Below are 27,206 nucleotides of genomic sequence, written 5' to 3'. Positions count from 1 at the left end.
AAAAGCAGGGGAAGGATTTCTCTTCTCCCCTACATTCTCCCCTTGGACAAATCGGCAACGTCCTCGCTTGCCGTATGCCCTGGCATGCCTGGACAGCAAAACAGTCAAAAATGTCTTTATCACTATTGTTACCTGGGACCCTAACATTGGCCTTACCTGGAGACCTGCGCTTACCCAGACCCAGTACTTTAGATCTATCGGGGGTATCAAAGGTTTGAGGGGCCACCTTCATGCCAATAGGGTTCTCCACAGTAGTCTTCTCTCGACTCAACACCCTATCCTCTTCAGGGGAGTCACTCTCACAGACAGAAGGCTCATAATAAGACTTCTGTATGTTGGAATTTTTGTAAGTCTTACAACTTCGGGCCTGATGACCCATCACCTGGCACTTGTAACATCTCCCATGGAATCTTCTACGCCTACGGCGTACTTTACACAGTGCAGATTGGGTTTCACCTTCATCAGGAACTGGACAGTTTGGCTGGATGTGGCCAAGCTTGCCACACCGGTAACACTTAGGAACTTTCTTAGCCTCAGCTGGGGGTGGTCTGGCTCTCTCAGACAGTTGAGCTTTTAACTCCTCCAACTCTTTGCGAAGCTTCTTGTTTTCCTCCAACAGTTTAGCATCAGCAGTGGATTTCTCTGTATGCCCTGAAGTGGGACTTCGTCTGACCCTCACATAGGCATCCGCCTCTTCTCGCCGCACTCTCTCCATCAGAGCAATGTACCCAGGGGGTAGCTTATCCTGGTAGTGTGCTCTAATTGTCATGGCAACAGGATCACTATTCAGAGTCCCTCTTTTCAATTGGCGAATTCTCATAGAATCCATTTCATCGTCTGTAATTGCACCGCGGCTCACTAGCAGTCTCAGGCCTTGTTCTAGCCGCACAAGATAAGCAGACAAATCTTCCTTCTCTTTCTGGACAGTAGAGTGGAAGCGGTAGAGCATCTCTGTAGCACTCTCTACAGGGCCAAACGTCACCTCCAGGACTTCAATCAGATCACCCGAAGTAGCATCGGGGTGACCAACCATATAGGACTTAACAACATCCACGGCAGGGCTGCGAAGACTCTCAAGGATCTTCCTTCTCATAGTAGTCTCGGGCCCAGTCCAATCTCTCACGGACACAACAGTGGAGTCTCTCCAACTCTCAAAGGACTCTTCACCTGAGGGTACAGGATTGGTACCTGAAAACACTTTAAGTCTCTTAAAATTACCATTCCAGGCTAGCTGTGTCAGTTGGTCAGTAAGTTGTCCCAGCGCGCTCACAATCTCTGGGGTATCCAGCCGGCCACCAGAACTATGGCGACTCCCCTTGGAGACCACGCTCTCACAGGATGGACATCTCTTTATGTGACTCTTTTCAGCTGGCGAATCAAACAACGTCTTGTTCAGTTGCACACTCTCCGGTGCCTTCACTGCATACTGGGTAGTAAGGGCATCACCCTGGGAAGTTAACTCATCTGCGTCATCAGACATATCAGGCAGAACAATCTTCCAGGGCCCTTCACTTTCAGCATCAATATCAGGGGGAACACGGTCACGATCTATCTCTCTGGGGCTGTCTATAAGAACATTCAACAGGACCCCGGCAGAATCCCGCCGTGACGCAGCCACCCTTGGGCGGTAAAAAATCTGTTCCCCATCCAGAACTTGATAAATAAATTCTTCCTTCACTCTGGGCACCATGGGCCCAACAGCGGCAACCTTTCGGGGGTTAAGTCCCAATGCAGTACACCATTGGCGAACACTTTGTGGAGTTTCAAAGGCAGACATATTTTCATCAAACATCCCCAGCTTCCCAGTCGACATCTCAGCAGTGCCTCCAATGTAACGCTATTTTGGTTACTGTCCCTTTAAATAATAGCTTCCTTGGCAATTCAGGGGCCCTGAGTCCCTTTTGCAAGTCGAAAAGTACTGGGAACTAGGAATCACAGCGCAGTGCCTCCACCTAGGGAGCACTGAGGAACTTACCTCAGAGGAATCCCCTAGGAAATAATAAACACACACTTTGCGGATAACAATATTTAACTTTATATAAACTGTAAAGTAGTAACTAATACACAAGTCACGCCTGTATGGGAATATAAGGGACACCACCTAAATCCCTATTAGGTTTTAACTATCTGTTCAAACACAGTTCTTATAGTATCACAGTCCCACTTGTCTGGAAGGGTTAAAAGCACACAGTTCAAATTGCAATGTCCCTTTCCCCAGAGCTCTTATTCCCCTGGTAGCGCTTCCTTTCCCCAGAGTACCTTTTCCCTTGGAAAATAGCAGCTTCCCACGTAGCAGGCAAAATTACACAAGGCCTGTCTTCCTGTGGCAAATCCTCTCTTCAAGGGATTTACTCAGCGCTTTCTCTCAGAGGCAGATCACATTGGAATCACAAATAACTCTTCTCCAGAATCACTCTCACCAATGGCACTTTCCTCCTCTGAAGCTTTAGCAGCGTGGCAGGGTCAGACAGCCTCTTTCTGCACTCCTGCACACCTCACAGATCCAGCAGGGCCTACACACACAGCTTCACAGTCTGGCACACCCTCTCCTCCCAGGATGCACTGCGGTCTCCAGCCAATCAGGTCGCTCTCCAGCCTGTTACTGGGCTGAATGATGTCACAGACAGAAAAGCAGGGGAAGGATTTCTCTTCTCCCCTACATTTCTATAAAAAGTTCTCCCCTACATTTCTATAAAAAGTGAATATTAGTGATAAATACTGGCGTGATGCTCCAATGCCCCTAGTGGTAAGAATTACTTAGCACATTAATATAAGTGTGTAGGTCAAACCCACAAGTTAATACCACATAAACAAAAAACGAAAACCCCAAAAAAATTATTATATAAATATGTAAAATTTTTTTAAAATATCTACTAAGTCCCAATGTCATACATTGTGTGCAGTTCCAGTCGCTATCCGGGAGTGGTGGCATCCGCTCATCTACTTCCATGCACCACGAGTGTTAGCGGTGTAGGAAAAAACATCCATAGATTCAAATCGCTGCAAACTATAGTCAGTGAAATATTTGGAGAGGGTGCAAATTAAGTCCTTGCAGTGTTCTTAGATGTTGATAACCTACACCTCCGAAGATATAATAATCACTTAGGATTTAAATAAGGCCAAATGAGCACTTCATATTATTAAAGTACTCCGTATGCGAGCTGCAGTGGAGTCGTCAGAATACACAGTTTTGCACCCTTAAATCCTTTAAATGTTCCCGATATGCGGATTATATAATAAACTAAAATAATCAGGATACATTTGAAACAAGCCATGGAAGATGCGGATGAGCTCTGCACCGATCTTCAAACTCACACATTTGTATGGCGCTCGCCTCCACCGGAGTCAGATGCTGCAAGGAGCCATATCACCGTCCAAAGGCCACCACGGCGCACAGAATCATGCTGCAGGGCATAGGAGTGTGCCGTATAGGAACATGCGCCGCATCAGTCCAACATCATGGGTACGCGGAGCAATGCAGGGGTGAGTATGCACGGTATACATAAATCATCGACCAACGCCAGATACATCGTGGCTAAACACCCCCGACTCATATGGGTTCAGTATCGAATATCACATTTGGTTGGGACATCGCAGGCTCCCATACACAGACTCCGGTCCATTCGGGTTAAATGTGCCTTCCAACCTTAATCGATTCTTTGGTGGGCCGCTCCGTCCGTCTCTTCCTCATCATTGGGGGTAGTTTATAGATGGAATCCAATCTAATCGCCAGACTTCCGGCCATTTTGCTAGATAGTGGATTGGTAGTCTCCATTGCAGGCTATTACAGGCCCCTGGGGGATATGTCGATAACGCCAGCCAGCATCTTGTTTGCCAATGCCAATCTTGAATTAAGCATTCTATAAATTATGGAGTTAATTGTATTCAAAAAGTCACGGGTGCACAGCTCCAATTATTCCAATAACAGTCCACGAAAAAGCCAGCACTCATGATAAATAATATAACTTGCCTGGGTGCAGTATCAAAAATGTTTCGATATACAACCAACAGAAGGGATCCGCACTCACAGGTCTTAGGTAAAAAATAAAGAAGTTTTATTGCAAAGATGTAAGCCTAACGTTTCGGCCTCCTCCGAGGCCTTTCTCAAAGTGACAAAATGTTTGTTAGAATGCCTTAAATACAAGAATTGGCGGGAAACCAGACATAGAGGAAATGACATATTGACAACATCACCCAAAACGCAACTGTTAATTAAGTATCGTTAATAACATACAGAAAAATGTTTAAAAAATGCATAGCACATATATAGCTTCTATTGATAATCTCTAAATTTAAACAATGTAATTCTTGCTAAAATCATAGTCTTCGATAACAATGTTTCAATGTAACATTTTGTTAACTCTTATCGCATCCCTATCTCAGTGTTAAACTATGTTGCAAAGACATATCAATTGAGCGTAGTTGACAAGCCTGTTCTGGAGATCTATCCTTCGTATATGTAAATTTGTACTTCCAAATAATAAATAAATAAATGGAAAATTACTACCCACCAATGTATAACTACAAACCCCTGCAAATGTTCATAAGATAACCACATCAACACCGTCCAAATATATGAGGGGTCACCAAACCCCCTTATAAACCCCATTGTAGTGTATCTGTTTATATATATTTATATATATATATATATATATATATATATATATATATATATATATATATATATATATATATATATATATATATATATATAGACACATACAAGAGTCCTCTGCACTCAACCCATTCTCAATATATTTAAGACAGCGACATTTTGTGCATACTGCTACTAAAAAATGCCTTACCCTTTAAACAAAACAGGGATTGTTTGTCCATATATTGCAATATATTTAAGCTGGCCAACTACGTCAAAGTCATCCCATATCTGGCCAGTCCTACGCTTAATTTTCATCTGATTCATTAAGAATTCTATTGCTTCATTATACATTTTACAAAGGGACTAGGTTTTACCTGCAACTTACTAGCTGCTTTCAAAGTAAACCTCCATACTTGGCTGCCCTTTTATTAGACACCAGTGGGATCACCTGACTATAGCTGGGAAGGGTGGGAGCTACAACATAGAGCTGGTCACTGCTCTTGTATAACTATAACAAACAAGGGAAAGTTGTGCTCACCACTATTTTTTAAAAACATTAGGCGGGGGTGCAATGAGGCTGTGACCACAAAATACATATAGACACATACAAGAGTCCTCTGCACTCAACCCATTCTCAATATATTTAAGACAGCGACATTTTGTGCATACTGCTACTAAAAAATGCCTTACCCTTTAAACAAAACAGGGATTGTTTGTCCATATATTGCAATATATTTAAGCTGGCCAACTACGTCAAAGTCATCCCATATCTGGCCAGTCCTACGCTTAATTTTCATCTGATTCATTAAGAATTCTATTGCTTCATTATACATTTTACAAAGGGACTAGGTTTTACCTGCAACTTACTAGCTGCTTTCAAAAAATAGTGGTGAGCACAACTTTCCCTTGTTTGTTATAGTTATACAAGAGCAGTGACCAGCTCTATGTTGTAGCTCCCACCCTTCCCAGCTATAGTCAGGTGATCCCACTGGTGTCTAATAAAAGGGCAGCCAAGTATGGAGGTTTACTTTGAAAGCAGCTAGTAAGTTGCAGGTAAAACCTAGTCCCTTTGTAAAATGTATAATGAAGCAATAGAATTCTTAATGAATCAGATGAAAATTAAGCGTAGGACTGGCCAGATATGGGATGACTTTGACGTAGTTGGCCAGCTTAAATATATTGCAATATATGGACAAACAATCCCTGTTTTGTTTAAAGGGTAAGGCATTTTTTAGTAGCAGTATGCACAAAATGTCGCTGTCTTAAATATATTGAGAATGGGTTGAGTGCAGAGGACTCTTGTATGTGTCTATATGTATTTTGTGGTCACAGCCTCATTGCACCCCCGCCTAATGTTTTTAAAAAATAGTGGTGAGCACAACTTTCCCTTGTTTGTTATAGTTATACAAGAGCAGTGACCAGCTCTATGTTGTAGCTCCCACCCTTCCCAGCTATAGTCAGGTGATCCCACTGGTGTCTAATAAAAGGGCAGCCAAGTATGGAGGTTTACTTTGTAAGCAGCTAGTAAGTTGCAGGTAAAACCTAGTCCCTTTGTAAAATGTATAATGAAGCAATAGAATTCTTAATGAATCAGATGAAAATTAAGCGTAGGACTGGCCAGATATGGGATGACTTTGACGTAGTTGGCCAGCTTAAATATATTGCAATATATGGACAAACAATCCCTGTTTTGTTTAAAGGGTAAGGCATTTTTTAGTAGCAGTATGCACAAAATGTCGCTGTCTTAAATATATTGAGAATGGGTTGAGTGCAGAGGACTCTTGTATGTGTCTATATGTATTTTGTGGTCACAGCCTCATTGCACCCCCGCCTAATGTTTTTAAAAAATAGTGGTGAGCACAACTTTCCCTTGTTTGTTATAGTTATACAAGAGCAGTGACCAGCTCTATGTTGTAGCTCCCACCCTTCCCAGCTATAGTCAGGTGATCCCACTGGTGTCTAATAAAAGGGCAGCCAAGTATGGAGGTTTACTTTGAAAGCAGCTAGTAAGTTGCAGGTAAAACCTAGTCCCTTTGTAAAATGTATAATGAAGCAATAGAATTCTTAATGAATCAGATGAAAATTAAGCGTAGGACTGGCCAGATATGGGATGACTTTGACGTAGTTGGCCAGCTTAAATATATTGCAATATATGGACAAACAATCCCTGTTTTGTTTAAAGGGTAAGGCATTTTTTAGTAGCAGTATGCACAAAATGTCGCTGTCTTAAATATATTGAGAATGGGTTGAGTGCAGAGGACTCTTGTATGTGTCTATATGTATTTTGTGGTCACAGCCTCATTGCACCCCCGCCTAATGTTTTTAAAAAATAGTGGTGAGCACAACTTTCCCTTGTTTGTTATAGTTATACAAGAGCAGTGACCAGCTCTATGTTGTAGCTCCCACCCTTCCCAGCTATAGTCAGGTGATCCCACTGGTGTCTAATAAAAGGGCAGCCAAGTATGGAGGTTTACTTTGAAAGCAGCTAGTAAGTTGCAGGTAAAACCTAGTCCCTTTGTAAAATGTATAATGAAGCAATAGAATTCTTAATGAATCAGATGAAAATTAAGCGTAGGACTGGCCAGATATGGGATGACTTTGACGTAGTTGGCCAGCTTAAATATATTGCAATATATGGACAAACAATCCCTGTTTTGTTTAAAGGGTAAGGCATTTTTTAGTAGCAGTATGCACAAAATGTCGCTGTCTTAAATATATTGAGAATGGGTTGAGTGCAGAGGACTCTTGTATGTGTCTATATGTATTTTGTGGTCACAGCCTCATTGCACCCCCGCCTAATGTTTTTAAAAAATAGTGGTGAGCACAACTTTCCCTTGTTTGTTATAGTTATACAAGAGCAGTGACCAGCTCTATGTTGTAGCTCCCACCCTTCCCAGCTATAGTCAGGTGATCCCACTGGTGTCTAATAAAAGGGCAGCCAAGTATGGAGGTTTACTTTGAAAGCAGCTAGTAAGTTGCAGGTAAAACCTAGTCCCTTTGTAAAATGTATAATGAAGCAATAGAATTCTTAATGAATCAGATGAAAATTAAGCGTAGGACTGGCCAGATATGGGATGACTTTGACGTAGTTGGCCAGCTTAAATATATTGCAATATATGGACAAACAATCCCTGTTTTGTTTAAAGGGTAAGGCATTTTTTAGTAGCAGTATGCACAAAATGTCGCTGTCTTAAATATATTGAGAATGGGTTGAGTGCAGAGGACTCTTGTATGTGTCTATATGTATTTTGTGGTCACAGCCTCATTGCACCCCCGCCTAATGTTTTTAAAAAATAGTGGTGAGCACAACTTTCCCTTGTTTGTTATAGTTATACAAGAGCAGTGACCAGCTCTATGTTGTAGCTCCCACCCTTCCCAGCTATAGTCAGGTGATCCCACTGGTGTCTAATAAAAGGGCAGCCAAGTATGGAGGTTTACTTTGAAAGCAGCTAGTAAGTTGCAGGTAAAACCTAGTCCCTTTGTAAAATGTATAATGAAGCAATAGAATTCTTAATGAATCAGATGAAAATTAAGCGTAGGACTGGCCAGATATGGGATGACTTTGACGTAGTTGGCCAGCTTAAATATATTGCAATATATGGACAAACAATCCCTGTTTTGTTTAAAGGGTAAGGCATTTTTTAGTAGCAGTATGCACAAAATGTCGCTGTCTTAAATATATTGAGAATGGGTTGAGTGCAGAGGACTCTTGTATGTGTCTATATGTATTTTGTGGTCACAGCCTCATTGCACCCCCGCCTAATGTTTTTAAAAAATAGTGGTGAGCACAACTTTCCCTTGTTTGTTATATATATATATATATATATATATATATATATATATAGTCCCAATATGTTCAGCACACCGTGACCAACAATAAATTGACCCCGGTTTACAAAAATGCAAAATAAAGGTGCACACGGGGAACCTTTAAAAAGTTATTAAAATACATAATTTTATTTAATACATTAAAAACAGTCCAAACGTACCTGCACTCTTATTCCATTATTCAATGTTGGGTGCATGGTCAAAGAAGTATTATGCAGAATTCAAAATGTACCAGCCCTCCAATAATCTTCAAACAAATGTGTTTATTGAGTCATCACTCATGTAAACAATGTTTCGGCCCTCATTGGGGCCTTTATCAAGGATGAAATACAAGTGACAGTATTGTGATATATATATATATATATATGTATCTTGACAGCGCTATATAAATAAATGAAATGTTATATATATATATATATATATATATATACCCTCATTTCCTTTCAAAAAAGGAAATATAACGTTTTTTAAAACGAAGCAAGCTGAAATGCCGCTCCTCACTTTCTTATTGGGTGCACATAGGCAAGGCTTTATTTTAAGTTGAGAGCCACCTCCCCAAAATATAAAGTTTTTTTAAAACGAAACAAGCTGAAATGCCGCTCCTCACCAATAAAAAAGTTGAAGTTAAAAAACTTTATATTTTGGGGAGGTGGCCCTCTCCTTAAATGCTCGCTCACCCAACCCCTCCTAATGGTGCCTTTGGAAGAGATAATGCTAAATAAAGAAAAAGGCAGGCATGGTCTGTCTCCCCCCAAAGGTAACACTTTTTTTCACTCAGGATAGGACTGACGCATGGACACTGCCTTGACGGGCTGCGTCAGCTTATACATGGTTTGTACAAACTTTGTAACTGAAAGTGTCTTTTTTAAGAAAGTTACAGTTCAGTTGTGCAAGAATATTTTTTCAGGTGGTTATATATTGAGAGTGCTAGGGCTAACTTGTTCAGTATATATATATATATATATAGCATTCCAAGGTTACACGCACACCGTATTGAAAGTCAATAATTTATTTATTAGCACATTAATGCATCCGCATCGACGTTTCGGTTCATGGTCTTGAACCTTTCTCAAGATGCTTTACCATATAAAATTTAGCAATAGAGTTACAAAATTTAAACCAAACATAATCCCGCCCATCTAGTGACACCACAGCAAATGATTGGTGGAATCCAACGTCTCAATTATTACAAAAAAATATATCAATGAAAATACAAACATATATATACAAAAATGGGGGGTTGTGGGTGCACACCTGAGGCCAATTTCAAAACGTTTAGAGCCCTGTCTAAATGATTCAAGTAAATATGCAAGTGCATGTAATTTTGAAACAGGGTTTTTTTGTTACAAAGTTATGATCATAATATTGATAAGCCACCAAACCACTTCAAGGTAAAACCCCACATGGTGGTCCCTAACTTATTAACCTCTAATCATAGTAAAAAAGGAATTTTACCTCTGTTTGGTAACAATTCTTTATGTAAACATCTCCTGTGCCTTGGTTTCAAACAGTGTGGTAAATCCTCCCCCGCCAACTGCTGAGCGGCTTTTAAGAGGGAAAGACTGCCTAAACCAACGCCCATTTCAGAGAAAAAAAAATTAGTAAAGTGGTGTAATTAAAAACAAAGTGTAGTGATATGTGCAGTTGCACAATAGTTTGTATATGTGAAATGTGTAAGTGTGTATGGTGGTGAGAAGGGGACAGTACAGATGAAGCCACTTGGATTTGTGAGTTAAATGCGTCATGACTCAGAGTTAATTGAAGAAACTGTGTTATCTAAAGTTATCTTAACTCATTTAATGCATTTAACCTTTTCATTAGCATACCAAAGCACCATTGTTCACAATGGTGAATGCTTTAATTAGATGGGATGTTGTGACACAGTTTTCTGTGTTAAATGAGATAAATGGGATATCTGTGTTTAGTTATTCTGTGTCAAACAGACAAACCAAAGTGGCTGCATCTGTATGTGTGTATTTGGGAATGTGTATGAATATGTGCATAGAATGAAAGTGTGTAAAGAAAAATGAAATGAAGAACACAATAAGTGTTTTGTGTGTGTACATAGAAAAGTGTCTAATGGGATGCTGGTTTTTTCACGGCTAGATCCTCCCATGCCGCTAGCATTTATGGCTTTTAAGAGAGAGAGATTGCACAAAACCAAGGCACTTTCAAAAGGTGAAAAAGACCACCAAAAGTATAAAGGGGTGGGTATGAGGGTGCAACAACCACACGAGCTTAGCCAAAGCTTCCGGCAAATACAAATACAAAAATGGGGGGTTGTGGGTGCACACCTGAGGCCAATTTCAAAACGTTTAGAGCCCTGTCTAAATGATTCAAGTAAAAATGCAAGTGCATGTAATTTTGAAACACTGTTTTTTTGTTACAAAGTTATGATCATAATATTGATAAGCCACCATACCACGTCAAGGTAAAACCCCACATGGTGGTCCCTAACTTATTAACCTCTAATCATAGTAAAAAAGGAATTTTACCACTGTTTAGTAACAATTCTTTATGTAAACAGGGTCAATTAATATACAGAAATCTTCTCATGTTATGCGGGTCTATGAGAAGATTTATATATATTTATAGATGGCTCATATTCATTTTTTGCTTGGTGGGTCAAGGTTGCATTCCACTCGCCTGAATCCTGCCACTGCTGCTAGAAAACTGCAGGCCAACTCTCCAAACTGTGTTTACTTCTCTCTTCATTTACTTTATTCACTTTATCACTTCTAGTTACATATATTCATCTATCCTTCCCTTCATTGTCCCCCTTTGTTCTCATATAGAAATAAGGAATGGCCATTATATATATATATACATGCAATTTTTCTAATAGGGACCTAAACCTTACAAGCATTTACAGAAAAGTTTTCAGTGCCAGACTTTGAACAATTTAGATTATGTCAACATCTACATAATTATGCACCCAGAACACAGTGCAGATAGACTGAAACTTTTTTTGAACACCGAAGTCCCCTAAAGCCCAGAAAGTTGTATCCAGCCTTTACAGTACTTCTTTACTTCAACTAAACCTGGAAAATGTATATATATCCCACCTTGGCAGAAAGATACAGGTTGCTAAATTGAAATAGATGAGTGGGAATCCATTTTGCTTAAAGTTAAGAAATCTTCTAGAAATGTCTCATTAGCAGAATTATAAACTTTTGTTTAGGTGGTACTTGGTTCCAGCTTGCATAGCAGAGTTTGCCCCTATGGAGGATTCTAGGTGTTTTAGAGGATATAAGGGCACCATGTTTCATGCTGACCCAATACCCAGAAATATTGGATCAGAATCTATTAAATTATATAGTCAGTGTTTCATATTTTCTTAAACGCCCAGGGCAAAGCATTCATTAATGTTACGAAACAAAAAGTTGGCTGGATAAAATCATAGGAGTAAATGTCTAGTTAAATTCTCACATTTGTGGACCCTTTGGTTAATCTATAGACATGGCAATGATATGGTAATTGTGCATCTATCCTGAGCATATGAAACATAATTAACCTTTCCTCGAAAACAGTCCCTTGATGGCATAGCAGCCATCAGGGGGGGACAGGGGGAGAGTTGTAGGGGGCCCTCGTGGGTAAGGGGGGCCCTGCCACGCCACACTTTCTTGATTAGCCAGGCCCCCCCATCTTTCTGAGAGCTGCTGACTTTGGGAAGGCATGGACGTTTAAGGGGCCCTGGCCACCAATTTTCTTATAATGTGGGGATGGGGGCCACCAATTTTGGCCACCAATTTTTTTTCGCATGTGGGGTCCTAGCCACCAATATTTTTTAATGGGGGGGGGCCCTCGCCACAAATGTTTTTTTATGGGGGGCCCTGACCACCAATTTCTTTTTATTAACATGTGGGAACCCTAGCCACCAATATTTTTTTTGTTTTTTTACTGTGTGGTGGGGGGCAGACCTGTAGGTGGGGCTTGCGGTGGGCGCAGCCCAGGGGGCCCAGGAAATTTTGTCATATGGGGCCCTGTGATTTCTGATGGCGGTCCTGCTTGATGGCATTACAATACTTTGTTTTCTGTCACTCAGTTTAGCTCCTTTCATTTCGTTTTTATTATCTTAATCCACTTAATTTATTTGGTATGACGTCTGAATGTGGCTCTGGGAAATACTGTTTGAATGTATAGCTATTGTTGCGCTATGTATACTGTTCGAATACTATTGTTATGAAAGCTTGGTTTTACATTGTATATTTTGTTCACTTTATTATGACAACTGTTAATATAATTGATTTGTATAAAGCCATTAAGAATTACTAATACAGAAAAAAAACATTGCATTAAATTCAACTCAATACTTGTTCTTTTATTGACAGTTTTTGAATTGAATTTGACCTCTCAAATGAGCCTGTGTAGTTGAAGCTTACACAGTGATGCTTAGTACTTACCAAAGGCACTTCAGCAGTTCCCTAGTCACAGGGGCAGCGATATCCCATTTATCCCATATACAGATATGGAATGTTTTATCTGGAATGCTTTGGACCTAGAGTTTTCTAGTTAAGGGATCTTTCTGTAGCTTTGAGCACCATGTCTTAAGTCTACTAGAAAACCATTTTAACAGAATATTATTATATTAACATTAACTAATACTAGCTAAGTGAACATCAAGTACATCAAGGGGGTTACTTACTAAACTCTGGTCAGGCTTTTTGGGGCAAAACTCAAGTTTTTCGAAATATATTAAAGCACACGATGCAGCAAAAAGCCAGAATCCAAAAATCCATTATCTCAGATCTTCAGAGGTTGTGTATAAGTCAATGGCAAATGTCCCTATACTATTTTGAAGTTTCCGTGGCATGTGCTGGAATTAGCCCGTAAATTTGTACGATTTGGATGTTCCCTCGATTTTATGAAGTTTTTACCCGAACTGAATAAATTGAGCTTTTTCTTGTAATAAATAAGGTAAAATCAGGTATGGGAGTTTGGCTGTGGTTTTTTATTTAAATAATGAGATCAATTCAGATTTTAAGTTTAAGTAGGAGTAGAAATGGAATTGCTGTATTGTGGGGTGCTAAATATTAGATTCCATATCTGTAGTTGTAGTGCCAGCAAAGAAAAGATATGTATTTAATTCTGTTTCAGAGGTGTGACATTTATTTATATTTATATTAATATTATATATATATATATATATTTTTTTTTATATATATTATATTCATATTGTGTTACAATTACAACCTTAGAGAATATAAACAATATATAATATTATTGTAACGTAAGGTCTCCCAAACCCAGAACTAACCCCATGGTTCCGGTCTCGGCCCACTCTTCTGCCTATAGCAGCCGCCTTTGGCTTCATCTGTTGCCCTCTGCTACTCAGATGTAGGGTTGGCACCTTTTCTGGAATAAAATACTGGCTTTCCTATCTATTTATCTTTTTCCCCTATTAATAACATTAAGATCAACCATAATTTTTACCAGCCAGGCCGGTAAAATACCGGTCAGGTGGCAACCCTACTCAGATGCCAACAGGTCTTATTGTGGGAGAACCTGTGAGAGAGTTCTAGGTGAACAAGGGAACCAAACTTGTACAGAAGGGAAAGGGGGAGCAGTCAGTGTAGTTGAGTAACAGGCCGGGTCAACCAAATGGGCAATGCAGTACCAAACAGACAGCAGAATTCCAAATCCCAGAACTAACTCCTCTTGGCCCACTCTTCTGCCTATAGCAACTGCCTGTGGCTTTGGGTGGAGCCCTCCACAACCCAGAAGTGAGGGAACTCAGCGCAGGATCAGACAGGAGGTGGCGGGCATCCCAGCAGGCGAGACGGCAGGTGCCAATTACATACAAAAATAAAAACGAGGGGATTTATAATCTATACCAGTTACACATAAAAAGCTGCTTCATTCCATGTTCGTAGCAGGCCAACAACCGATCAGGAATTTTAATTTACACTGGTATGATTTAGACAGCATGTCTCTGCCAAATGCTTTCTTTACATGGGCCTATTCATCATTTTACTTAACAGTGCTGTAACTATCGCTTAGTTTGTTCAATGTTTTTTTCGCCATTTAATAAATGAAATGAAAGTTTAATGGTACATTAATTCCAACCTGTGGGTGAGCACAAAAATGTCAGCAATGCATCCACGCAATTTTTTTTGGATGGACATTTTTAATGCCAGCAGACTAGATTGTATGCTGTTAGCCAATACGTTTCTCCTATAGATCAAACAAGAACATGGGAAAATACAATGATGGCACTTGAGTGAAAGCACCATAGATTCTACAATCTATGGCACTTAAAGGTGAGGTCTAATTAAATGGCCCAACAATTAGTTCATATACAGATTTATTACAACAGAATAAATGATTCTGTGGAAGGTAGGCTAGATGAGGTAGTGGGCATAAGAAGGGAAAATGGGGGAGGAGATTTGGTTGGGGCTACTGTTAAGGACAGGGAGGATCACATGTTGTATTTACAAAATGTTCACGCTGGTTCCAGTATTAAATGTATGTTTTCAAATGCAAGAAGTCTGTCTGGTTAAATAGGAGAGCTGGAGGTGCTGGCACCGGAGGGAAAATATGATGTGATTGGTGTTGAAACGCATGACTGGGCAGCTAATATCAGTGGTTATACTTTGTTTCGGAGGGACAAAATCAATAGAAATGGAGGAGTGGTATGCCTATTTGTTAGACAGGATTTAAAGGAACAGTAACATAAACAAATTAAAGTGTTTTACAGTAATAAAAATATAAACCAATGTTGGCCTGCACTGGTAAAACTTCCATGTATGCTTCAGAAACACTACTATTGTTTATATAAATAAGCTGTTGTGCAGCAATGGGGGCAGCCATTCAAAATAGACAAGGCTCAGTTTAAAAAGGAAAGTCGAAAGGATTCTGGAAGTTTACACCTGTAGCCGTTTCTTATTCGTTCTCCAACCGGTAACAATGATATAAATCTAAACACGTGAAACAGAGCTTCTCGAGGAAGCTCATGGGAAGACAACAAGACAAGATGAAAAGAGAGCAAAAAAATTAAAATGTAGTGTAGTAGATTGTATTATTCTTCACCACCTCTATGTGTGAAATCTCTCTACTAATCACTCTCACACGAAAACCCATTCCTTCATTCAGCAGAACAAAGTTGCACTAACTCCACCACCAAAAATGGATGGGTAATCAATAAGCCCTGCCTGACGCAATACATGCATTTTGATACAATTATTTTCTTTTTCACTATAATATTAAAACAATACCTTGTACTTGATCCTAACAAATAATTTTTTAAAATTGTTAGGGGCAGATTTATTAAGGTTCATGTTGTGTTTTCCATAAAAAAAATTGAGTTTCCAAAGTTATTTTTGAGTCAAAAATCGATTTTTCAGGTTAAAAAATGGTATTGGGCAGGATGTGGGAAGGATTATGAGGCAACTAGCAAACCTTATAAACCTATAAACCTATATAGCCCAGAACGGTAAAATATAAGCTGCTTGAATTCTATGTAATTTAAAAGGTCAAATCAGAAGAATAGGGATATGTCATTAGGAAACATTTCACCAAGGTTTGAATATTAGTGAGTGGCCTAAGGACATGTTATTTCTTCATTTTACAAAATCATTCCTCTTTCATGTAGATATTGCCCCGTAAGTATGATTCAGGAATTAAAATAGGAATGAGAGAGTTTGTCTACAGCCCATCCTGATATCTGGCAAAAAATGTATTTGAGAATAGTAGATCATAAATATCTTTTCCATTACAAACATTTCTGTAAGAGCATCTTGTCCAGATGAGTCAAACAAAGCACTTGATGAATGTGCTTGCTCAGCTTTTAACCAGAAAGAGCAAGTTAAACCCCAAAGCAGCTTTTTCAAACAAATGAGTCATTCAGGTTTAAAAGGATATGTGCTCAGTCTACAACATCCGCTAACTTTCTTTTCTCTAATAAAGATGCAGAATTCTAGTAGCATTAAGTCAGAATACTGTATATAATACTAACATAAGCTCGGCAGGGCAGGGGCCTCCTTCTACTGTGTCTTTTAGCACATGGCACTTGATTTCTGTATATTTATACTTGTTTATTACTGTGCTGGTTACTTAGAGTATATATTATTATGCTTGTCCTCCTTGTATGTACTTTTCTACTTTGTACATTTTTACAGTGCTGTGTAGTAATGTTTCACTTTATAAATGAAGTTATACATACAGGTAGTATGGGATCCATTATCTGGGACACCATTATGCAGAAAGCTCCAAATTAAGGAAAGGCGTCTCCCAACAACCATTTTATCCAAATAATCAAACATTTTAAAAATGATTTCCTTTTTCTCTGTAATAATAAAACAGTACATTGTACTTGATCCAAATTAAGATATAATTAATCCTTATTGGAAGCAAAAGCAGGTTATGGGGCTGATTAATGTTTACATTTAAGAAAGCAAAGATAGGAACTGAGGAGCACATTAAGATGAGTAAGATGCTCAACAGTGGTGGAGCAGTAGATGTGATCTATTTGGATTTTGCCAAAGCATTTGATACCGTGCCCCACAAACGACTGCTTTCTAAACTAAGGTCTGTTGGGTTTGATGAAGTCGTTTGCACATGGATACGAAACTGGCTACTGGATCTGGTACAGAGGGTGGTGGTTAATGGTACATTCTCTACTTGGAGTAAGGTTCTTAGTGGGGTCCCTCAGGGCTCAGTATTGGGTCCACTTTTATTTAACTTGTTTATTAATGACTTAGATGAGGGTATTGTAAGTAATGTATCAGTATTTGCAGATGACACTAAACTATCCAGCCCAATTCATTTCATCGATAATGCAGCATGCTTGCAACAGGATCTTGACAAACTGCCAATCTGGGCAGCTAAGTGGCAAATGAGATTCAATGTTGATAAATGTAAAGTCATGCACCTGGGATGTAAAAACATCAAAGCCAATTATACCCTTAATATAAAAGGACCTTGGAGTCCTTGTAGATAATAAACTTGGCTGTAGCCAAATAAGGTCTTGAGCTATATTAAAATTGCCATTGATTCATGGGAGAAGGGGGTCATTCTTCCACTTTATAGAGCACTGGCAAGGGCCCATCTAGAATATGCCATACAGTTTTGGTCTCCAGTGCTCAAACAGGACATTATTGAATTAGAGATGGTACAGAGAAGGGCAACTAAGCTGGTTAAAGGTATGGAAAATCTTACAACGTTAACATTTTTTAAAGATCTTATTTACCGCACTCTGTAAATTACTTCATGTAATCAATTGATCAAAATAATTAATCAATCCTCAGAGAGCCCAAAAATGAATAAATTAATTAATTGAGGTCCATTCAATAAATTGAATTATGTCCATGGTATTGAATCTGCTTAAATAAAAGTCACAATGTGTAGCGCTTGTTTGTTTAAACATTGTATGCCGGATGTGTCCACTTTGTTACTAATAATAAGAAACAATGTAGCAGAGTGTGGAAATGTATTCAGGACACGTCTAGCCGTAGATACAAAGAGCTGTGCCTTTTATAACCACTGCGCTGAATTTCCGGACAGATTAGTAGCATGACCGGCTCATATAAAATTCAGGTAATATAGGGTTGCCTGTCAGTCGGCTACACGCCAAATATACATTACCACCTTAACGGTGTAGTCTCTGTGGTGGTTACATTGCTCGCAGAGCCATCCTGGCTTGCGCTTCCAGAGCTGATCGAAGGGGCCAAGGATTCCAGTCACTCCTCGTTCCACGGATCTGATTTCCAGATTATTGAATGCACTTCATCGGAAATGGAGAAATATAATCCTTCAACATCCAAATTGACCAATAGCACTTCATCGTAAATTGGTAATTGATCAATCTTCCTAATCACATCTGATCGTGTCGGCATAGGTAGTGTAATGGAGCCGCTTAGTAGGTATGTCGATGAAAATTTGAGATCATTTCTACCAACACTATCATCATTTGTATTAGATACTGCGGATGTGATTAGGAAGATTGATCAATTACCAATTTCCGATGAAGTGCTATTGGTCACTTTGGATGTTGAAGGATTATATTCCTCCATCCCACATAACGTAGGCATCAGTGCTTGTTAAAAATATTTAGACAGTAGGGGTAAAAAATATGACATCCACTCAAATTTTGTCATTGACTGTTTGTCATGGGAAAATTTTTTTTTTCAAAATGAATCAGTTAATAGTGCTGCTCCAGCAGAATTCTGCACTGAAATCCATTTCTCAAAAGAGCAAACAGATTTTTTTATATTCAATTTTGAGATCTGACATGGGGCTAGACATATTGTCAATTTACCAGCTGCCCCTGGTCATGTGACTTGTGCTCTGATAAACTTCAATCACTCTTTACTGCTGTACTGCAAGTTAGAGTGATATCACCCCCCTCCCCTTTTCCCCCCAGCAGCCAAACAAAAGAACAATGGGAAGGTAACCAGATAACAGCTCCCTAACACAAGATAACAGCTGCCTGGTAGATCTAAGAACAGCACTCAATAGTAAAAACCCATGTCCCACTAAGACACATTCAGTCACATTGAGAAGGAAAAACAGCAGCCTGCCAGAAAGCATTTCTCTCTTAAAGTGCAGGCACACGTCACATGACTTGGGGCAGCTGGGAAATTGACAAAATGACTAGCCTCATGTCAGATTTTAAAATTAAATATAAAAAAATCTGTTTGCTCTTTTGATAAATGGAGTTCAGCGCAGAATTCTGTTGGAACAGCACTATTAACTGATTCATTTTGAAATTTTTTTTTTTCCCATGACAGTATCCCTTTAATAATAATTGCTTTGTATTTGATGGGAAATACTACAGGCAGATTCGGGGGACAGCCAAGGGAGCAACGTGCGTTCCTACCTACGCTTGTCTACATTTAGGACTGTGGAAAGATACTAAAGTCCAGAAGATCTTTAACGAATGGGCAGGGGCGCACGTGCTCCTCTGGTTGCGTTACGTGGACGATATTTTGATATAATGGGAAGGTGAGCAGCAGCGGCTTCTTCAATTAGTGGAAAAGCTAAATAACAATGATAAGAATATTAAATTAACATTAAATCATCATAGGCAAGAAATAGCTTTTTTGGATTTGATGATTTTTAAAAATAATGGAGTACTAAGTACTCGAACATATAGAAAAGAAACAGCTACAAACACTTTACTGAGAGCTGAAAGCCACCATCCCCAATCATTGATAAGATGAATCCCTATTGGTCAGTTTCTGCGAATACGGAAAAATTGTACTCAAGATTTTGATTTTGATCAGCAAGCTGAAGGACTTATAGCAAACAGATAATAGATAGAGGGTATCAAAAGGCCAAAACATCAAATCGAACTGAATTAATTTTCAAAAATAAACAAAAACAAACAAGTTCAGAGATGCGATTTATAACAGATTATAACAGTCAATGGCATGATATCCAGCAGGTGTTAAAAAGAAATTGAGATATTTTACTAGCTGATCCTGAATTAAAAAGCTTTCTAAGTCCTTTTCCTAGAATGCAAGCAAGAAGAACGCCATCTTTCTTCTTTTTTTAAAAACAATTTTTTTATTTGAGCAAAAGTTAGGTACAGTTTCTATATCTCTGAAAATCTACATTCATTTTTCCGTCACGACAGCTGGTATAAATCAGGTGTGTACATTACCACTGTTATACGACATTTACATATACATGAAGTATTGTACATTTACATTGCTGTTAGTTTCTATCGTGTACATTCTGAGTTACCAAAACGTCAAGTATAAATGGAGATGTAGGCATTAACGCATGACATTAAGCCATATGAATGGTCTCTGCATTTTTAGTGAACTTATCAACATATATAATACATAAACCTTTTCAATAACGAGTGTGAAAGTGATGACCATTACCATTTCTCTTTGTCTATTGCTAGGTCTTATTAAGTTTTCAGTGCCGCAGTGCCGGAGGTGCCGTCAACCCATTTCGTGGATGTTCAGTCACAAGCTAATAGGAGGATCTCCGCTTATAGTTCTTGTGGTGTACCATTCTGTGTGTTGCAAGCATTCTTGTAACTTAACTTTTACTGCCTGTCAATAAACGTCTCCCATGTTTCGAAAAATCGTTGAACTATTGTGTTTTTATTTAAAGATGTTTCTACCCAGTCCATATAGAAAACTCTAACTAATTTCTCCAGAAATATCTTGACAGTGGGTGGTGTACTTAATATCCAGACCTGAAGTATCGTTTTCTTTGCCACTGCAGATATAATTAGTAGTAATCTCCGTGCACCTCGTGTAATTTTGGTATGGGTGTCGGGGGTTATTCCCCAGAGTGCCCATGCAGCTGAAAGTGGGATATAGTTAACCAGGTGTCTTGTTGCATAGCCTCTTATCTGATTCCAAAACCTTCGAATGAATGGACATGCCCATAAACAATGTATGAGGTTAGCTTTGGTTTGCCCACATTTCGGACAATCGCTATTCTCTTGTCTATGCATTTTGAAAAGTACTTCTGGGGTCAGGTAGGTTCTATGCAATAAGTTAAGAAATATTTCTCTATATATGCTCAAAGGTAAGGTATACCATAGCCTTTTATACATCTTGAATACGTCTTCCATTCTCAAGTCTGGTATGTCTATTGTCCACTGTTTGGGTCCTGTGGGTAAACCGTCATAGTCAATAATGTCCGGCAGGAATCTATAATTTTGCGATATAGCGCCTTTGGTGGAGTTGGGTCGTAAAAGGTATTTGTCCAGAGAATTATCCCAGTCTTTTTCTGTTAGAAGTCTTAGAGTCCTGCTAGTGTACGTCTGAGCTTTTAGGAAGGCAAATATATTGTGCTGTGTGTTTGGAAATTTGGTCTGAAATTGTGCAAGAGTTAAAGGTTTCGAGTGTCGCTCTTGGTCAATTGATGCACAGTTGTCACCCCTTCAAATCCCCAACTTTGGTATATCGCCAAAGCTCGTCCACTCTGGAAGTCAGGGTTCAGTAGGAGGGGTAGGTATAAAGAATGATTGCTATTCAGATTATGTTGTTTTCTCAGTTCCTTCCAAGTTTGCCATGTTGAATATAGTAGGGGGTTGTCTATGATGGCAGGTGAAAGTTCTGCTTTGTGCATGTGTAGAATATGCAGTAAATTCGTCTGTGGGATAAACTGTTGTTCTTGATGTGTATTAGTATAAGTGTTCGAATTGTGAATCCAGTCTTTTAAGTGTCTAATTGTAGCTGCCATATTATAGTGCTTGATGTTTGGAAAATGTAGGCCTCCATTTAAGGTGCTTTGTTGAAGTTTTTTCAGACTAATTCGTGCTTTTTTCCCATTCCAAATAAAATTCCTAAATATTTTATAAAGCTCCTGAATATCTTTCTCCTGTACCGATAAGGGGAGACTTTGCAATTTGTAGAGCAGTTTAGGGAATGCCACCATTTTTAGAAGATTTGCTCTTCCCATAGCAGAGAGACAATAGGATTGCCAGTTCTTTATGTCCTGCGTTATTTCCCTTATGCTACATGTAATATTGCGGGTATACATCTCGTTTGGTCTTTTCTGTATTTTGATGCCTAGATATGTGATCTCGTCTTTGGTCCATGAGAGATTGTATTTATTGCCCCATCTGGGTTTCCCCCTAGTCCCCAATGGCATGATTACTGATTTGGTAACATTAATACAGTATCCGGAGGCCAGCCCATATTGATTGATAGTGGAGAGTATGTGTGGTAAGGCTTGTTTGCAGTATATAAAAGGAGGTCATCAGCAAAGACCGTTATTTTCGTTCCGTGACCTCCAATTTTGATACCGTGGAAGATCGTAATATTTTGGAGGATTCTCAGGAGGGGGTCTAAGGTTGTGTTAAATAGTAGGGGTGACAATGAGCAGCCCTGTCTAGTGCCTCTGTGAAAATTGATATAATCCGTTAGAGTGCCATTTATTAGTAGTCTTGTCTGTGCATTTGTTTGCATTAGATTGCGTATGTATGTTCTAAAAAAAGGACCTAGATTCCTGTTTTGCAGTATCTGGAATAGAAAGGGCCATAATATTTTGTCAAATGCCTTTTCCACATCAAGGCTTAGGAGGACATTTTTGGTATGCTGTTGTTGTGTAGAAATTAGTGTTGCAGCTATGGCTGCTCGAATTCCCCTTGTCGAGTGTCGAAGCCCAGTTGATGATCTGTAAGGAGATCCGGTAACAGCGATTGTAATCTTTGGGCTACGATTTTAGATAGTATTTTAAGATCGACATTCAACAAGGAGATAGGACGGTACGAGTTTAGTTGAGTTGGATATTTTTGTGTAATATCCCCTTTTTGATACATGGCGTTGTATACGTTTGTCAAAAGTTGAATGGCATGCGGATGTAGAATTTTATAGTATTCTGCAGTATATCCATCCGGGCCTGGTGATTTATTGTTAGCCAGAGTCCTTATCGTGTTAATTATTTCTGTATTTGTTATGAGTGCATTTAGCATATCCCATTGTGTTTGGGTTATCTCAGATAAAGAGGCTTTGCGAAGGATGTGGGTTATTAAGTCCTCCGGTGGATTCTCAGCTGCATATACTTTTCTAAAATAGTCTTCAAGTGTTGTTTTAATAGCTTGAGGGGTTAATACTGGTGTTCTGTTTCCTTGAGATTGCAATTTAAGGATGTGTTTGGCTTTGGAGCGGGGTTTTATGAGGGCAGCCAAGAGTTTCCCTGTTTTATTTCCCCACCTATAGAACTGATATTTGGTATATTCCAGATTTTTCTTGGCTCGTGATGTCGCATTTGTTTCTAACAGTTGCTTCGCTTGCATATACTTATCTTTAGAGAATTCCGTTGGTGTGGTAAGAAATTCACTATGTGTCTGCTTAACCGAACTCATCAGTTGTTGGAATTGTTGCTGTTCTTCCCTATGTAACTTAGTAGTGTGGGCTATGAGATGCCCTCTCATCACTGCTTTCGTGGTGTTCCATAATAGGAGTGGTTCCTCCCAATGTTCTATATTGTCAACAATCATGTTATGCCAGTGATTTATAAAAAATGTACAAAAGGAGTCCGTTTGGGCCAAATATGAGGGGAAAGTCCAGCGTTTGCATTGAGTGTGCGGCCTCGCTAATTGTATGTGAATATGGATTGGGGCATGGTCTGACAGTACGATTTCCTCAATCTCTGCTTCATGGATTTGAAAAAATAGCTGTTCGTGGGTGAGTATATAGTCAATTTGAGAGTGTATATCATGTACTTTGGAATAATGACTATATTGTCTTTCTGTGAAGTGCAGTAGTCTCCATGGTTCAATCAAGTTTAGTTGATCCTCTTACTGTGCTATACCTCCTCCAGTGTTGCTGTTATGTGCGGTTGGGGGTCCCGTCCTATCTGTTGTGTAGTCTCGTAGTGCATTAAAGTCCCCTCCCAATCAAGTTTGGAGTGTGAGTTCCTAAGAGTTTTTGCGTAAGTTGTGTAAAAAAGGGGACCATTTGGGCGTAAATGTTAGCTAGGATATATTCCGTGCCTAATACGTCTACATGGGTAAATAAGTATCTACCCTCCGGGTCGATAATGGAGTCTCGTATTTGATATGGCAAGGATGTACATATTAAAGTGGCAACACCCCGTTGTTTTGATGTATTCGATGCTGATATACACTCCCGGATCCACGGTGCTTTGAGCACGCATGTATCCCCTATTTTCCAGTGAGTTTCCTGTAATAGTATTATATCCGTGTTTAGTCTTTTGAGATGTGTAAGGACCGTTTTTCTCTTAATTGGGGTATTCAGTCCTCCCACATTCCAAGAGACTATTTTTATGTGTTGTTGTGTGCGTGTGTGTAACGTCTGCATAGTTAGATTACCTGCGTCAGTCATGTTTCATCATTCAAGGGTCGTGGTAGATGAAAGTCCGCAATGTTTCGAGTCCACCCGTCCCAGCCAGCGGGCAGTCCCTTTTCGATCAACCACGGCACTCAAGTAGCGACAGCATTTGAGACATAGACCAAAGAGTATGCAAAGCAATTAGTATTAGTAAGATCATCACATTCAACAAATAGATAATTAAACAATTACCAAACAAGCTAATTTTTAACATAACTTTTTCTTAACCTAAGAAGATAATGCTCACTCCCACTTCGTGGGTAAGTGAGAAGTAGATTACTCAATATCAATCAGAATACCTTCAAGGCACTCTATTGTCATCTTGCCCATTTTCCTGCAGTATTCCTAGCTGTTCCCTGGCTGCCTGTGGGGTAAGGAAGAGTTGGGGTTGACCATTCAGGATAACTCGTAATTTGGCTGGGTAGAGTAGGGAGAACCTTACATTGGTCTGGAAAAGGTGTCTACAGATAGGGGTGAATTCCCTTCTTTTTTGTGAAAAATCCTGGAAGAGTAATATTTTGTGACCCTGAACCTGTACGTCTCTGGTCTTCCTGTATGCCTGCAGTATTAATTCTTTATCTACATAATTCAGGAATTTGGCTATAGCAGGGTGAGAACTATTTCTGTTTTGGGGTCTTTCTCCCCCTAGCCTATGTGCCCGCTCGATGCAATTATCTGCCAGCTGTCGAGGGAGTTGCAAGGCTGGACAGAGTTCGGTGAGAATAAAGTCCGCTAGATCCACTGCTTGTACGGATTCTGGTATCCCTATAAACCGCAAGTTGTTCCCCCTTGAACGATTTTCCAAATCGTCCACCTTCTCTTGTAGTTCCTGAACTAGGAAAAGTGTCTCAAATCCCTGTGGCCATAGCCCTACTTATAGTTGCATCAACAGAGTATAGTCATGTGCGTTAGGCCTCAGGCGTCGCCCTAAGGGCAGGAGAAAGCTCTCAAGGCCTTCAGGCCGCCTCCCTCCTGATCGATGCAGTATCAAGGGTTTGCCTGCGGGCATTAAATTTTGGCACGTTGGGAGCTGCTTTGTAGGGGGAACAGGTATTTGTATAGCATTTTTCACTGTTTTTGTATTTGGAAATTAAAAACCTCAATTAATTAATTTATTCATTTTTGGGCTCTCTGAGGATTAATTAATTATTTTGATTAATTGATTACATGAAGTAATTTACAGAGTGCGGTAAATAAGATCTTTAAAAAAAATTAACGTTGTATCTAATTATATCTATCTTACGCACCACCGTACAAGGCTAAGTAAACTTCAATAATTCTAAATAGTAGTGTGAGCTGCCGATATATATATAACATGGAAAATCTTAGCTATGAGGAAAGACTTACCAAATTGGGTTTTTTCATACCGGAGAAGAGGCACTTACGTGGTGATATGATAACTATGTTTAAATATATAGGGGGATCATATAATAATCTCTCTAATGCTTTATTTACCAGTTGGTCTTTCCCGCTGATGTAAGATCACCCATTCCGATTGGAAAAAAAGAGGTTCCACCTAAATATTCGGAAGGGTTTTTTTTTACAATAGTTTTAAGAAGGGGTTGAATGGCTTTTTAGCAAATGAGGGAATACAGGGTTATGGAAGATAGCTCATAGTACAAGTTGATCCAGGGACTTGTCCGATTGCCATTTTAGAGCCAGGAAGGAATTTGTTCCCCCTCTGAGGCAATTGGAAAGGCTTCAAATGGTTTTTTTTGCCTTTCTCTGGATTAAAAGAAAAGATTTCTGTCGGCTGCCGATAATATTTCTGCATGTATTGCCGATTGTACGATTTTCAGTGGGAGACTAGCTTTTGTCGGACATAATTTTCGTACGATTGCTGTCAGGGGCAGAACATCGGCTGATCTGTTCTTTTCTACTTTATTTGATCGGAATGGTTAGTGGCAGGTCGGGAGATGGGGAAGTCCGATCGTTCGATGATTCGTACGATTGGATCTTTGCATCTATGGCCAGCTTTAGGCAGGTTAAAATAGAGTTAAAAGGTTGAACTTGAAGGACTTGTCTCTTTTTTTTAACCTAACTTACTACTATAATAATTACAGGATTCTCTAGAAGACTTAAGGTAAGGTAGACTTATGGAAAGATCCCTAATCCATAAAACCCCAGGTTCCGAGCATTCTGGATAACAGGTCCCATACCTGTACATACATACATACAAACATAGATATATCTGAAATGAAGGGGACAGAGACTGTGATGAGACCAATTACATGGCCAATAAATACTCTTCCTTACAGATTCTCGTGTTTGTAACATATATTCCTATAGTGATCAGACAAATATTTGTGGGTTCTAGTTTTACCCACAGCTTAGAAACAGATCTTTCCCAAGCAGCCCCAAAGGTCCAAAAAGCTTTATTAAGAAGTCACTATTCCACACCTACAGTAGGATATGTAAAAAAACAATTGATGGGTACAATATAAAGGGCAGAGGTAGTACATTCTGCATGTTCCTTTACTGGATGTTTCTTGGATGATATGCAAGAAGCAGTCATTTGCCACTAATTGTTTTTTTTACTGGCAACTCAGTTTGCTTCTTTACTTTACCAGCAGCCACCAACTTGGTTGAAAAGAGTTCACAGAGATTATTTGGTATCAAAAGGGTCTTTACAAATTTTTGCTGAATTGGTTATATAGTTTTGCTTAGGCTGACGTATTTCACTGTAATGACAATAGTTTTAAGAAGGGGTTGAATGGCTTTTTAGCAAATGAGGGAATACAGGGTTATGGAAGATAGCTCATAGTACAAGTTGATCCAGGGACTTGTCCGATTGCCATTTTAGAGCCAGGAAGGAATTTGTTCCCCCTCTGAGGCAATTGGAAAGGCTTCAAATGGTTTTTTTTGCCTTTCTCTGGATTAAAAGAAAAGATTTCTGTCGGCTGCCGATAATATTTCTGCATGTATTGCCGATTGTACGATTTTCAGTGGGAGACTAGCTTTTGTCGGACATAATTTTCGTACGATTGCTGTCAGGGGCAGAACATCGGCTGATCTGT

Source organism: Xenopus laevis, chromosome 5L (genome assembly GCF_017654675.1).
Source record: "Xenopus laevis strain J_2021 chromosome 5L, Xenopus_laevis_v10.1, whole genome shotgun sequence".
Lineage (NCBI taxonomy): Eukaryota > Metazoa > Chordata > Amphibia > Anura > Pipidae > Xenopus > Xenopus laevis.
Note: the sequence above shows the minus strand (reverse complement) of the source record.